Source organism: Corvus moneduloides, chromosome 3 (genome assembly GCF_009650955.1).
Source record: "Corvus moneduloides isolate bCorMon1 chromosome 3, bCorMon1.pri, whole genome shotgun sequence".
Lineage (NCBI taxonomy): Eukaryota > Metazoa > Chordata > Aves > Passeriformes > Corvidae > Corvus > Corvus moneduloides.
The window spans coordinates 31,497,499-31,513,701 of record NC_045478.1 but is presented as its reverse complement, the minus strand read 5'-3'; the positions used below and the strand labels follow the sequence as shown (position 1 = coordinate 31,513,701).

The window sequence follows — 16,203 nt, the reverse complement described above, 5'->3', positions numbered from 1 at the left end:
TTCCAAGAGGGTACCAAAGGCCATTGTAAATGATGTGGAACCTTTAAGTTCTGGCCCTGATAATTTTAGAAATTCAGGAGCTCCGCTGAGTAACTTTTAACAGCTAGTTTTAGCAGGACTTTTCTGAACTGGCCGTATTCCAGCTCATTGACTCATGGTCTTAGAAAGTGCTATGGATGATTTGTCTAATGGCCCAGCATAGTGCTGCAAAGAAAAGTAAATCACAGCATGAAAGACTTGGATGTGTGACCAATGCTTTTTGTTCACTCGGTCAGCAAGTAATTAGAGGGAAGATTCAAGCCCTGGCACACAACTCAGGCTGAGGAAGAAAGGTAATGCTATCACTATAAGCTATCAACCTTCGAATGTTTTCTCTTTGTCCCCTAATCTCATCTACATAAAGTCTAGCGTTAACTGCAGCACTTGTAGGAGTCATTCCTATTCACAAGTACAAAAGCAGAAAGATCTGAAGCATTTGCACATCCTGTTATCTCATGTCCTAAGTCCTCCTTCATCTCCCTTTTCTGTCTTGTGTTTTGTTTACTGATATACAAAAAAAAAAAAAATTCTTTGCTTGTCTGGTGTGTGTAAACTTTTAGGAATACTTGGATAGTCCAGATAAGAAAGGTGCCAGAAAGAAAATTCCTTTCAATTAAGCATATTTTTGAAAAGTAAAATAGTAATTTTTCTTATCTGTACAGAAATATAAGAAAAGCTGTAATAAATACCTTTTTCTATAAGGGTTGTTTGATTACTTTTTTGGATGCTCTTTTAGAGCATATACCTGAATAGGAAAGGGAATGAGAAAGGTCTTTAAGTCACATAAAACTTAAAACTTATGTGAGAATATTAAAATGGCTTTTAAGCTGTGAGTTAGACAAAGGAATAACTTAGAACTATAGGACTTAATAATTTAGGAATTATAGAACTTAACCAACAGCAATAAATAAGGACCTTGCTTGGATGAACATTTTAGAAGATGGCTGCACCTTTTTTTTAAGTGATTTGTAGGAATAGATTAACTGCAGTGTCAACTTTACAATTCAATTAGTGTCTTCTGTCTAAAACAGCAGGCGTAATCCACAAGTGGAATTTTTAAAATTAAAGTGTATAGTGTTCTAAGAGAAGAGCCATAGTCTTACAGCTACTCACAATGTGCAATAGAAGTCTGATGTAGATCCAGGAGAACCTATCTAGTTCTTGACTGCCAGAGGTAGAGGAACTCATGGTGTAGTAAATGTTTTTCTTCTTTTACCTGAGCATGGAGAGAGATTGCCCTTTATATTTTGCCAAGTTGCTCACAGGGCAAGTTTGCCTCTGCATCCAAGAAAAGAAAGAGCAGAGCATGCAGTGTCAAGTTATTTTCTTCAAGGTATCTTCCTTATCCCTTCTCTTTCTGGATGCTATTTGTTCCAGCCAGGCTAATCAGGTGTTCCAGGCAGGGCTGCTCTGAGCTGATGAGACACCATTTAATCATTTTCATACAGCAGCTGAGAATTGAACTTGCCCAATGGCCATCTCTCTTCACTTCCCTTACACCTGCTTAGACCTCCAACTTCCTTTCCAGACCCAGTTCTTTTTGATTTTTAGGGAGAAGAAATGGTATGTCAGGTTGTCGTTTTTTTTCCTTTTCCTCTTAAAAATAAATGGCATTAAATGCCAAATATCTCCATTTGGGATGCATATTCTTGCTTTCTCTGTTGTTCAATTAGGAAAAGATAAATTTTTAATTGAACTTGTTTACTCAGTAAGTGCACTCTATTGGAGGTCTTTTGCCTCTTTTATTACCAGTGCCATCTTTTCTCTTCATGCAAAGATGCTTCCCAAGTGACTGGTTTTGTGCAGAGGTAGAGAATAAGGTTCATTGTCTTCCACTTCTTAAGAGGCCTGCCTCTTGGCAATAAATAGTGATATTTCATACTGTAAAGCTGGACTGACTGCTTGCAGATCTGTTGTTTCAAATATGCGAAGGCTTTTAAAGGATTGTCTGTCCATGAAGTTTTAGCTCTCCGTAGTTGTTATCCTTATAGTAGTTAGGCAACCAAGTAGGCTTTTGGCATAACTATCAGTTTCTCAGTCCTGTGTTAGGCTTCATTAGATTTGTGTGGTGAATCCATAGGTGTTTCTTCTTCTGTTTTTAAAACCAACCTTCTTTACTCGACTTAGTATCTTATCATACAGTCCCTTATAATATGCAGGGTGGGTTTGACTCTGGGTAGTCTCTCTCTCCCAGCCCTATTTTTAGGTTGTGCATTAGGGAAAGTTGGAGTGTTTCCTATCCTGACTGTGTTGCTTTACCCTTATCTAGTGAAGTGAGGCTGCAGTGAGGGAACAAATTCATGTCTTCCTTTTCTTAATGTCATAGATACCTCAATGAGCTTGTCTTCTCAGAGCTTTATTTAATTTTGCACTTTTTCAGAGCAAAATCTTAATGAAATTTGCTTCAAGATGTTTATTGCTTCTTGGAGACTGTAATAGAACCTCTGCAATTTTGTGCTGAAATGACTTGCTATTGTAAAGTAAGATGATGCTGGCATTGTTTCATGGATAGCATGGATTTGAATTATGACAGCACATTCTCAGTAAATGATTTTGAATTCTTAACATGCTTTACTTGACACTATTTTTGTCATCAAAATTAGAAATAATTAAACCCAGAGAAAATTCTTTTTCATTCAAGAGCTCAGTATATTTCCTTAGTCCTCACTCACTTGCACTTCATGTAGAGTTAGAAATCACCCATAAAAGAATGAGTGAAATGTGGAAAATTAATTCCACAGGGCTCCTAAAGATGACTTTCATGCTGAGGTTTAAGAAACAGAAAACTATTTGCTGTCTCTGTAGCAATCAGATAAATCCTGTAGAGTCTGGATACCCTGTTGTGGATACATCAAAAAGATGATGTACTCACATGCTCCTCCAAGTGCTTCAGTGTAGCACTCAGCTCCCACTAATGTTCACGGAATATCCATTAGGCTTGCAGCCACTGAACCTGACTCTGCAACTAAATTTTACTCATCATTGCCTAAACTCTGGTACCTTCAAATCACTTAGTTTCTATCATATAACAGTACTGGCAGAATTGACAAGATAGACATTTTCTTTTGGGACACAGAAATCCCGATACATATTTAAATCTCATTTAATGTGGTTAAGTGTGTATCTTCCCTCCCCTTCCCCTTTTCGAGATCATTGATTTAAGAATCAGGCACTATGAAGTTTTTCCACCAGTCCTTAAGTTTTATTGCCTGGTAATAAATCCACTTTGTACACACTACTTAAAAATTCATTAAGTGAAAGACAGAAAACAGAAAAGGCTGGGGCTGTAAACGCCACTAGTTAGGGTACCTGCCAGGGAAGCAAAACAGCATAGTTTTATTTCCTGCTCCAATGAATACTTAATATAAAATACTGAAATACTCATTGGTAAGTGGAAATGGTATCTGACCACATAGTAACATCTAAGATTGCATGAAGTTAAAATGAAGGCAATCCTACAATGAGCCTGAGGAAAAAAAGGTCCAGCATCTGACATAGTGTAAAATTAGCTGGTTGTTAGGAAGTTGAAAGAAAACGTGCTGATAGTGCTATTGAGAAATGTCTTTATGGGCTTTTATCAGGATTTGTAATGCATATTTGCTATAAAGCAAGATATGTAACTTACTTCTGTTCTATTAGGACTGATGGAACCATATAAAAAAAATATTAAAAAAAAAAATTACATTTCATTCAGAATAGCTTGATCAGTACCAGAACTAAAAAAGACACTCTGCATATTAAATAGCAGATTAAATCTTCAAAAAGAAATAGTGACATTTGCAGTGTGCCATGAAGTGATGATCACTAAACTAATTTATTTTGGTGGGGAATTTGTTATACTGCACATTAATATTTTGCTCCATAAAGTACAGGACAGCAGGCCATATATTATAGAGAAGTAGAGAAGTCCAGGCTTTCCGTGAGGGCTGCATAGGTGGTAACTCATAAAAATGTGTGCTCAGCAATCCAGGTCTGAATAATGAAGTGGGTATTCAGTTATTGGGCAGATGCAAGTGGTAGAAAGCTGTAGATGGATGGCCATGTCACGGAAACTGCCACCAAAACTGCCATTAGATGGAAGCCTTTGTTGGTAGCTTCAGCTGAAAGGTCAAATCCTAAATGGATAAAGAAATTAATTGAATGTTTCTTTCGTGCCTGTTGATACTAATTAGTCTGATGGATCTTTTTTGCCCCTGTACTGATCTGAGGCATTTGCACTCTGTGGCATTTAAAGAAATTCACATCCCCTGTAAATTCTCATACATTTGGAGCACGGGTAGGTGGTGCGTAGGTAAGGTGAGCAGCTCATCACTCATTGTGAACTTCTGCCAATCAAACACACTTTTTTCCCCAGTGCAAAACACTGAGTGCAATTTTGATTCTGTATAAAAAATTTGGGGGGGATATTTTCTGTAGCACAGGTAGTTAGTCTTTAAACGTTACACTCTTCTTTGAAAGCAAAGTAATCATTTACTTCACATGTTTACTTCTTTGCCAATAGCCTCTAAAAGTTTTAAAACAAAGCTACTTGTCTGAAAATATATCATATCATATAAACATGTTTGAAACTATGGCTTTTCATGACTTTTTTTAGAATGCTGTATTCAGGTAATTATTATTTATTGAGAAATCATCATTTATTGGGGGTTTTCTTAATCTCTGATTAAGCAATATAGAGGTAATGATCTATTCTGTCCTCCCAGTAAAACTTGGTTGCAAAATTAGCCTGTGTTTAGTTACCATGGTGATAAGATTTTTTTTTAATACAGCTTTGTTCTTTTCCCCTTTTATTCTTTTAATGAACAAAGGTATGCTTCAAGACTATTCTTAAGCCTTCATATGAACAAAAATTTGATGTATAAAATGTTCATAAATTCCAAATGAAATTCTGTGTCATTGTGGTCAAGAGGAAATATTTGCAGATGTATCCTTTTTTCATATTTGTAAGTAGCCTCCTTTTAAGCTATTGATCTAGGCAATTTATCTCTAAAAAATGTGCCAAAATAGGCAATTCAATAAAAGACATTAATGTGGTGATTTTGGCTTCCTCTTTAAAATACCTTCTAAAGAACAAAAGAAATTCTGACCTCTCCCCCTCCAACTGCTAAAGACACAAGTTGTTGATTATTGAATCATAGTGATAATTACAATTCCCATGGACATGTATTGATAAAATCACAGTAATGGCAATTTTTCCAGAACTGAGTATTCAGTGCAAAATTGTAATGACCACAGAATGTGAGCTGGAAGGAAACCTGAGGGGTCTTCTTATCTATCTTCTGCTTCAAGGGTCAGTTAGATTATTTCTTAGAGGTGTGTTCTTTTTTCATTCTTGATGGCCTGTAGCCAAAACTCCACAGTTTCTTATGGATCAAAAAGAAATGGACAAAGTACATGCAAATGCTTGAAGCTCAAATGGGGTAACCTTGGATTTGTATTCTTTATCTTTGCATGCATGTCAGGGAAGCCAAACTGTGTATTTCTGCAACAAATCCTGTGCTGTATAACCCAACTTCTGTAGCAACTGTGCATGAAAAGAGGTTCTCAGAGATACCATCACTTTTGTGACAGCAGCAGGGAGAAGAGAAAGGGAAAAGGGGCATTACTGATGGACACAAGTGTAGGAGTCTTCTCTCTTAGAGAAGTAGTATTCTCTGTAAGACAACACTCCTACAGTCAAGACTACTTCTCTAGTGAAGCTAGAGAAAATTTGATTATATCTTTACTCTGTAGCTTGATTATAAGATCCACAGATGACAAGATTAAGACAAATTCAGATTAAATTTTGAGCCTTCATGCATTTTAAACCTGAAGAGAGATACAGTACTACCAACGATGAATAAATTAATTGGAGCTTTTTAGGAGGATTCAAAAGCAAAATGTGCAGCACGTAGGAGGTGAGCAGTGTGGACAGAAATAGGAAATGACAGGCAATGTAAAATTGCAGAAGTTAAAAATATTTAATTGAATTTTTGTGATTTAAATGATCTGTCACTGAATGCTGAGGCCTGGACTTTGGTACAGAAAAAAATATTTCAGATAGAAATGAAAGCTGATCTCTTTTTTAGGACAAGGACCAGCACACCGGTCCAGTAAAGAGATGCCTTATGCTTAAAATCCCAAAGGGTGTGGGCTGCTTTTTTTGTTTCGTTTTGATATCTTTTCCCTATTATCTTAGAAACTAAAAAAAAAAAAGAAAAAAAGAATAGGAAAAAAAAAGAAAAAAAAAAGGCAGCTAGAAAGTTCTTCTTAAGGTAGTATTTAAAAATACCTGCTGTTCTTTTTTTCAGAACAGCCATAGAAGCACTACAGATGACTCAATTTTTTCCAACTTTGGAACACTTAATTTCTAAAGTGTTTTCTTTGTCTTTATGTTTTCTTACATTTAAAAAATACTGAAATTGTGTTTCTAGTCTGTTTCTTTAAACTTTGCAATGACTAATTTTCTCAGCTGTATCTGCTTCATAACTTGTACTTTCCCCAAAGGAGTGTTAATGTGAGACCTTTAGATACTCAATTTGTTTATTTCATTGTCTAAAACAACATTCTAGATTTCTAGAACCCTGGATACAGCTGTTTTATTACACCTGTGCATTGCAATCCTGTAGCTCTGGTTGTAAATTCTCTCTTTCAGGAACATAATGTGTTGCACCGATGCAGAAACCCACCTGTGATCTTTGCGAGCACAATTTTTTAATATCCCTTAATCCCAGCATGGTGGGAAGACTAACTTCCAAAGAGAAAGCAGCATTGGCTATGCCATGAAGATGGCCAAGAATTTCCCATGCATGCCAGAACCTCTTAGCTGAGAGACTCAAAGAAAACAACTGTATTAATGTTTGAGTTCAAACAAGGAACAGGCTTTGGATGTGAATCCAAATGTGTTATTACTTACCATGCTTGGAGTCACACCGTGGAGGAGTTTTGGCCTGTGTTAACTGAAATGAAATCCAAGGTGTGCTTCAGCCATAAGGAAATGTTCACTCTGTTGACCACAATCAAAACCTTCAAAATTCAAATACTGTGGACATATGTCATGTTCTCAGCACCAAATGATTAAAATTCTACAAATTTGAATTGTAGGATTCTATAAATCCGTCCTGTTGCACAGCACTACTTTTCAGTGTAGGTATATCCTGCCAGATCTCTGTTTCTGGCTGATCTGTTTACTTACTACCGAAGGAGGAATGAACACAGTAGGCTTGATTCCTTTCTCCAAATCATATTTGATTCAAACTAACCTTTTTTCAGGTGGCCCATTAATAGTAGATCATAGTCTGTGCACCCCTGACTGCCTGAATACTGCGGTAGAAGTTTAACAGCAGAACCTCATCTCGTCCTTAAAATCCTTAAATCCTTGGGATTTAACCTCATCACAACTGCTTAGCACTTAGGGTAAGAAGAAGAGAGAAAATTGTTTAAAATTAACCTCATTTAAAATACATGAAGTCATCTTTATAGTGATGTAAAGAAAACAAAAGGGAGTCAGTGCTACAGATTTTTACTGTTATTCATTGAAAATTTTTTGTCTCCTGTTGACACTTGGCCAAGTGGCAAAGTGGTGCTGTGATAAATTAGTCCCTTAATGGATTTATTAGGAGACTAACCAAATGTTCGAGGTGGACTTTATTAACACAACTTCAATGCTTGGGCCCCTTGGCAATAAGAAAATAATATAAATATTATTTTGTTACCAAGTTTTCTTTCACTTTGCAAGCACAGGGAAAGCATTCTTCAGAAAAAGTGCTTGCTTTCTGGTAGCCTTTTCAGTGATTTTTCATGAACTCTGTCACACAAAGGGTGAAGCAGTTTAATTTATTTCTAGTTCCTAATTCAAGTACTGCATATAGCAATATTTTCACTAGTAATCCGTAGCACCCTGCTGTAAAAAATGGACTCCAGTTCTACTTAAAAGATGTCCTGAGGCTGGGACACAGCATGAGACTGTAATTATTTGGGACCTCTGTCTCCCCACTAACTCTTCCTGGTGTGAGAGGTACCAGTTCTTCCCCTTTGTGTTTTCTGGTGATGGCAAAAACTCCTTTTTGTTTTGCTTAAAGGAAAACAAGGAAATAAACAAACAAAACCAGACCCACCCTCCTTGATGTACCTGGGGGAGAAAAAGGTATTTTGCTGTTGCAGCCTGTTTTCAAATGGGAAGCCTATGAAGGGAAGAGATAATATGTGTCTTTCTGAAGAACAGCTTGCGCCATGCACTCTCAGGGAACACACTTGGAGTGTAGGGCAGGATGGGCTGGAAGAGCCTACATGAGGACCCTGCAGCTTATGCTCTCTGTGGAAATACGTTGTTGGCAGGAATACACTTGTTAACAGACTTTTAAAAATGTTCTTTTCCTTTCCAGATGAATTTTTACTACTAATAGTTATATAATATATTTTAATTGTGTCTTAATAAGATTTTGTGTCTAAAGGAGGTGCAGAGTAGAAGAAAGGGCATAATTTCATTTCAAAGTCTTTGGCCTGTTGAAGATCCTGTCCCAACACTACAAAGTCCCCTCTATGTCCCCAGCCCTGAAGGAGGAAGATGATCCTTAAAGAAAGTACCTCCTTTTTTTCCATCCTGTCTGTGCATTCTTTGCACATGGTATAGGGAAACTTAGGTCTGCAGCTTTTGTCCTAGCTCTTGTATATATCCAATAATAGTTGCTTATATTCTAGAAAAGAGAAGAGTATGTAAAAGACCTTTCATTGCAATAGCAACAGTCTTTCCATTTCAGTTTGTGTTTTCTGGATCCTCAAACCACCAAGCAAGACAAGACTTTTGTACCCAGAGGACAGAATGGACCACAGAAGTTATTTTTGTCTTAAGCAGTAAGTAGAAGTAAAAACACTTTGCTTATCCTGCTAACATAGGACTTGGGTTTGTGTCAGCAGAGCAGGACTGAAGGTCACTGTACAGTACCGTGGGAACTCATATGAAAACTATGAGAACTTCTTTCAAATGCTGGCATCCAGACCTTGTGTGAACCTGATGCTGAGCTCCCTTGCACTGGGAGAGCTGTGTTTGGACCTGTGATGATTTACGTGTGCTGCCTTTAGCTTTCTGCCTGAGCTGGTTGCTCTTTCAGTCTTTGAGTGAGAATGTGTATAAGCAGCTAAAAGATGAGGGTACCCCTGTACCCTCAAAGTTATAGGGGTCAGAGGGATGTACTGCTGCCTGTAGTGGGGGCTTGTGCTAGAAAGTTTTTGTAAGAATTTCTTGCCCAACTTGACCCACAATTGTCAGTTCCACTTCTCCTGTTTGAGGTTGTCTTCCCAAAGGCACATAGAGATAACTCTGCATGGCTGAACCAAAGTCCCAGCTCAGCCAGCACACACAGTGTTTGGCACTGAAGGTGTCTGGAAACTTGCAGAAAGCAGAACAGGACTCAGAAAATTATGACATGAGTCTGGTATTGAGTTACTTATGATGATACATTTAGATGTGTCAGAACACATTTATATATGTGCCATCTGACAATATCCTTTTGACCTTTCTGCTTTTGTGGCCCATTTTCAAGCTTCTCCCTGTAACCAGAAGGGTCAGGAATATAAAGTGATATAAAGTGTGTTTGTTGGGATTTTTGGAGGTTGTTTTGTTGTTTTTTGGTTTTTTTCCCTGGCTTTGCTTTTTAAACTTAGTTTAAATTGGTAGTAATGTTTTGGTGTCTTCAGACAATAACAATTCTAAAGTTTTAAGATAAAGCCCCATGATTAAAATCTATGAGCTGGCAACACCAAAAATTGGATACAAATGTTGTAATTTAGTCTTATTTTAGATAAAATTTATATGGGTGTCCAATATAATTCTTGTGTCTGTAATCATGGTTCCTCTTAATTTGCTGCTTAGCACGTGATTATCCCAGTAATTCCTGGGCTTTAATATCTGTAATAAAATAATGTTTGCTTTGTCTTTTCTGAGATGTTCATTGGCTCCAGTAAGTGTGGCCAAAGTTTTCTCCAAAGGACAGAAAAGCAGCTCTATCAGTGGAGATTTTGTACTTAAGTAGTAGATAGTAGTTAGAATTTAAAATTACTGATTTTCAGGGTGAATTATTATTTGAAGATTTATGTTTAGAGCTGTACATTCAGTGTTTATATCTGATGCCAAGTTGCAGGAAAATACTCCTGACAGTGTTTTCCTTGTGCCCTGTACTGACTGATTGAAATTTACAGCTGACCTCCCTGACCATAATTCTGTCAGAGGATCAGTCCTTCAGGCAAATTGCCAGCTCAGACATGAAAGTCAGAAATGGAAGAACGCAGAAAGCCTTTTCCTTTAAAACTGTAGAGATGTAAATTTTCCCTGACAAAGCTGGCATTGTGGGCTTCTTTTGCAGCTTTCTCCTTTGTTATTTTTCTTCCAGCTGAGGAGGAAAAAATGATATTTTTCTTCTCCCAGAGCATGTCCAATCATACTAAAATGCAGTTGTACTAAATGCCAAGGACTCATTACTGTTGTTGAAAATTTGTCTCTCTAATGGAAATTTGTGGCCTCTGAGAAAGTTTCAGTTAGTTCCCAATTCCAGGTATCAAAATTACTTCAAAACATCAAAATAGAAGAGTTTCATTATGAATTAATCTAAGGGAAAGATTATTTTCATTGAAGGGTTTTACTGGTAGGTCATTGCCCTTAAGAGCTTTATGGCTATCAAGTACAATGTACTGTAGAAAGTGTCATTGATTCAATAAGACGCACTTTTTTATTAACAAATTGATACATGGGGCAATTTCACAGGCATTATGTTGCTGAAGGTGCTGTTTTTTAAGCTGGAAAATACATTCAGCCATGTAACTATGTTCTGCCTTATGATTCACTTTTAGTGCAATTAACAATTTACTTCTCTACCCTTGCTCTCTACTGACTGTTGCTGTGTCCTGTAGAATAACTACTGTGTATCAAAGATCAAGAAGATGAATCCAGAATTTACTGAATAATTAACACACAGATTTCATAGGTAAAGTGCCTTGGAAACCCCAGGGATGAAAAGTACTATGGAGAAGTACTACTCTGACAGTTAGGGTGAATTTATGTTGAACGCAGACATGATCTCAGTTCAATTCCTGCTTCTTTTGGACCCTTCCCAAGTAGTTACAGGTAATTTATTTAGACTCAGGTCTTTGTGTCTGGTCCCTGTAATAGACCACTGCCCTCATGAATGTGTTCTTCACAGAAGCAGTCAGGAAGATGAAATAAGATCCCTTATAGCCAAGAAGCTAACAGAAAACTCCCCCAAGCAAGAAGCAGCAGATGATGCACTCAAATTTATTTTTCTTTTTTGCCAAAAAACAAGACATTATACACGCATATATATGTACATGGAACTAAGAATTTATTATTAGGCCAGTGGATGCTTTAAAAACCCAATCAAAATACACCAAACATTCATTATTAGTCCAGTTGCAGGAATACCGACACTCATTGTCCACATTGATTGAAAAAGTTAAAAAAAATGCTTCTTTAGCACACTTACATAAGAAAAGCCTACAAATATGGATCTTTTTCCTTGGGTGTCATGCTTATCCTTCCACTGTATCTTGACCAATGCAGGCTGACAACTTCCTGCCTTCTGGAGTGGAGGGGCAGAATGTGTTGTGATAAAGTGCCAGCATCCTGCTGTCCTCAGCAGGAGGAGAGTGATACTCATGGTGGGGCTTTCTTCTCCTCAGCAGTTTCCTTCTCCTGATCTGCCAACTGCAGCCTGGCAGTGGGCCCCAGCCACACACAAATGGCTATGGTTTGTCAGGCAGTGGCTGGGGGAGAGGGGCTCTGTGTGTGTCACCTCCACCCCAGCAGGGCTACCCCCAGGGCTGAAGCTGGAGCAGGGGAGGCAGCAGTCACTAGCCCCAGAACCAGCAACACTCTGATCAGGGTCTCCTTCTTTCTCTCTATTTTATGTTATTCTCTAGTTAGCTTTTTGCTAGTAGACTTGGTACTGAGCCGCAGATTTGTGATTAATTCAGGTTTTGCAGATCTAAGCTTATACTTCTGGCCAGTCTCTTGTTTGGCAGCAGCAATGTTTATTTCATTGTCCTACTTAAATACTGTCAAGATTTGCTTGAAAAGCACAAGCACTGCTTAGGTAGTTAACAATATATGACAAGTGATATCCATAACATAAAAACTAAAGATCATGTTTCTAACATGAACAGTTCAGTTCCTGTCACCCCCAAAATAAAAGTTGCTTACAGGTAGTGATCATGTCCTTTGTCTAGGGAAAACTTCAGTGGAATACAAAACTCATCAGGAGCTTTCATTTGACAGCTTGGGTGCATTACAGGGAGCCAGGCTGGACAGGAGGCCACTGAAATAGCTGTAGAGCCTCAAAGCCTCACCTGTGCTTGCAGCAGGTCTCACACGAGGGAAAGGCTCTGGTTATCTTTGAGCTTTGCTGTCACAGTGCAGGAAGGTGGGATACAAAGATGCTGCTAAGAGCACTGGGCCTGATGAGAAGCACTGGCCAGTGCTGCCCCTGAGGGTCCAACTCCAGGGACATTATCAGATGCTCCAAAGGCACTCCTGCCAACAAGTGTTATCACCTGAGCTTACCCTTCTACTTATTTTCTACAATAGGATTGACACAGCCCTTTATACCATGTTAACATTCAAAATTCTCTCTTTGTTTGCCCCTTCTAGCCTAAGAAAAAAACCCTTTGTTCCATGTATAGGGTGTGTTTTCTCCTATCCTCAAGATTTTGAATGTAACAGTATGCATCTTAAATTGCCTTTCCTGGAAACTTCACTGACTTGGAAACTGTGTTTTGAAGAGAGGTGCTTAATTAGTTTCTTCCAAATAAGGAAAAACAGATAATTTAAAGGTTTGTCTGCTTCATGGCAGAGAAAGACCTAACTAGGTTTCCTCCTTCGTATATTCAATGTTGCATATAAGGCACTCATCCAGGATGCAGAAGACTTGGTTCTACTTTCTCAAGGAAAAGGATTTCAATTCCATCTCTTCTCAGTCCCATCTCCTTGGAGAATGTCTCACTGCTGAACTGTTGGGGGATGAGAAAAGGAATTCAATTTTCTGCCCTAGAAGTTCTGACACTGACATAAAGTACTCGAATCCTTGTGCCTCCTAGTGGATCCTACCTGGTTTTCACAGCTCCCTGTATATGGGAGAAGGCCTAGCTTTGACTTCTGCACCTGGATGGGTAATATGTTTATAGAACATTCATCATGAAATTAATAGAGACAGCTATAGACACATAAAGAGGTAGTTATTTTTAGTATGCTTATTAGAAATATGTAATAAACATCAGAAATCACAAACCTGAATCAATGGAAATCAGTCCCAGGTGTGTATATATGTATATATATATATGGTGTGTAAAAGAACCTCCATCCATTTTTCTTGATCTACGTGATACTAATTTCATAAATTACATGTGTTCTGGTATCAACAGTTTTCTGTGACCAAATAAAAAGGGATTAAACTGAAAACAGATAATTTAAATTATTGATTTCTCTTCATTGTTAATCTTGCTAGAGCAGATTAATGACTTTGGTAACTGGTAGAATGTTCAGAGCCCTGGAATTCTGTGTTTTAGGTGGAAAAAAATACACTGATGGATATAAAAAAAATGAGTGAAACCTGAACAATCAAATGAGATTTAATAACAAAATTTGCTCATTTCCCTGTGCAAATAGTTATATTGATTTTTACAAGACTACTATGAAATGAAACTAGTAATTGTAGCTGTCAATTTCTAGAGGATTAATCTCTTCCTGCAACAGAGAACTGTCCTTTCTCCTCCTGTGTTATGCAGTTAAATAACATCCATTTCTAATGGGTTGTTTTTTCTGCAAAGGATTATTTCTGACTTACTTGTACATTTATAGTAAGGGTAGGTTTAGATGAGATACTGGGAAGAAATTCTTTACTGGGAGGGTGGTAGGGCACTAGAACAGGTTGCCCAAAGAAGTTGTGGATGCCTCATCCCTGGAAGTGTTCAAGGCCAGGTTGGATGGGGCTTTGAGCAACCTGATCCTAGTGGAAGGTGTCCCTGCCTATGGCAGGGGGTTAGGACGAGATGATCTGTAAGATCCCTTCCCACCCAAAGCATTCTGTTGTATTCTGTTCACAGTGCTGCTGCTCTGGGCTTACAGACTGACGGTCTGTCCTAGCTTCTTAAGATAGCACCATGACAGATGTCTGAGCTCTGTAAGAGTGTCCTCTTGTAAATGCTATTTCTGTCCCTTGTTGCTTACAGCTATTCCATAACTGTATCTCATGTGCTTTCGAACTTCTATTGTTAAAGAAAAGAGAAACAAATGAACCAGACAACTACAAACCCTGATGTCTGGCTTCGACAGTGTGCCACACTTCAGGAGTAATTCTGATGAAAACAGTAATTGAAAAGTTGGAGGTGAAAAGGGGTAAAATCCAAAATGAGGTAGATTAAGCCACACTGGCAGCAGCAGGGGTTGTGGTGGGGCCCCTGTGAGGAGAGGCTGGGGCTGCTGGGTATGACTGAGCCTGCAGCTGAGATGCTGGTGCCTTAGGGAAAGGCAAGGGCAAAAAGAAAGGGCAAAAAGTGCCCCAGGGAAAGGAGGAGGGAGCATGAGGTCGGAGGAAGAGGAGATGCTCCATGGCAGAGCAGTTATCCAGGCTGCAGTCCATGAGGTATCCTCTTGCCAAAGCAGATGGATATGGCCTAAAGCAGCTGCAACCCATGCAGAGCCCACACTGGAGCAGAGAAAAGACTGACAGGGAAGGAGTAGCTAAGAGAAGCTGTTAGGCTCTGGCTCCAAACATCATTCCCCATCCCCCTGTGTGGCTCAGGGTGAAGGAAAGGTGGAAAAGTTGAGAGGGAAGGAAGTAACTAGATTTGGAGTCGGTCTGGGAATGGGGGGCATGGGGGTTAGAGGAAGGGTGTTGTTTTAATGTCCTGTTTTTTCCCCTGTCCTGCTGACTCGAGGGGAAGCAAGAGGATGAGTGGCTGGGTGGAGGTTTGGCTGTTAGCCAAGGCTAATCCACCACACAGATTAATCTCATACCTTCCTTTAACAGTACTTTCTTACCTTCAGTAGCTGGAGTCAGAACTTGCTGTCCTGGAAAAGCTCTGTTAATCTCACGTCTCCATCAGTTTGTTGTGACCGTTTGTGGAAATCCAGTTTGAATTCTGAGCAGCAAGGGAAGTGGTTACTGAGACTTTTTTTCATAGAATCATAGGAGGGCTGAAGTTGGGAGGGACCTCTAGAGGTCATCTGGTCCAACATCTCTGCTCAAGCAGCGTCCCCTAGACCTGCTTGCCCAGAACTGTATGTAGCCAGCTTTTGAATATCTCCAAATATGAGGAGATGCCACAACCTCAGTGGGCAGCCTGATTGGTCACTCTTATGGGAGAATTTTTTCTTTATATCCAGGCAGTACCTCCTGTGTTTCAGTTTGTGCCTATTGCCTCTGGTCCTGTCTCTGGGCACCATAGAAAAGAGCCTGGCTCATCTTCTGTACCCCCTCCCTCCAGGCATTCATATACATGGATGAGATTCCCTGCTGAGGCTCCTCTTCTCCAGGCTGAACATGCACAGCTCTGTGCTTTTCCTCACAGAAGAGATGCTCTGGTCCCTTCATCATCTTTTCAGCCCTTTTCTGGACTTTCCATTATGTCTCTCATGTGCAGGGCAGCCCACAACTGGACACAGTATCTCAGCTGTTGTCTCACCTGTGCTGAGTGGAGTGGAAGGATCACCTCCAAGGACCTGCTGGTAGCACTCCTAATGCCGCTCAGACGCCACCAGCCTTCATTGCCGCAAGGGCACATTGCTGGCTTGTGTTCAGTAAGGTGTCCACCATGCCCTCCAAATCCTTTTCTGCAAGGTGGTTTTCCTGCTGGTGGTTCCCCAGCATACACTGGTACCTGGGATTGTTTCATCTTGGCTGGAGGATTTTGTATTTCCCTTTGTTCCTCATGTGGTGAGCTCTGTCAGCCCATTTCTCCAGCCTGTTGAGGTCCTTCTGGATGGCAGCACAAACCTTCAGCACTTCTTTTACGGAAAGAAAGAGGATCAAAGCTGTTGGAGCATTCAAAGTAGGCAGTTTTCACTGGAGAGGGAACTCTCTGCTAGCCACAGATGGCACAAATCCCATTTGAAGTTCAGTTAGGTAAGGTTTAGAATGTTTTGTTACGAGTTTGTTTTGTCTTTGAAGTAATAAAGTA

General features: G+C 39.3%; 1 long non-coding RNA gene across 1 annotated transcript; it reads right to left on the bottom strand.

Moving 5' to 3' along the window:
* Window positions 1–11,291: 11,291 nt before the first annotated feature.
* Window positions 11,292–15,834, bottom strand: LOC116442123. Its single transcript, XR_004239410.1, has 2 exons — window positions 15,065–15,834; window positions 11,292–13,035 (listed from the first exon to the last, which is right to left on the bottom strand). It is a non-coding gene; the product is annotated as an uncharacterized LOC116442123 (long non-coding RNA).
* Window positions 15,835–16,203: the final 369 nt, after the last annotated feature.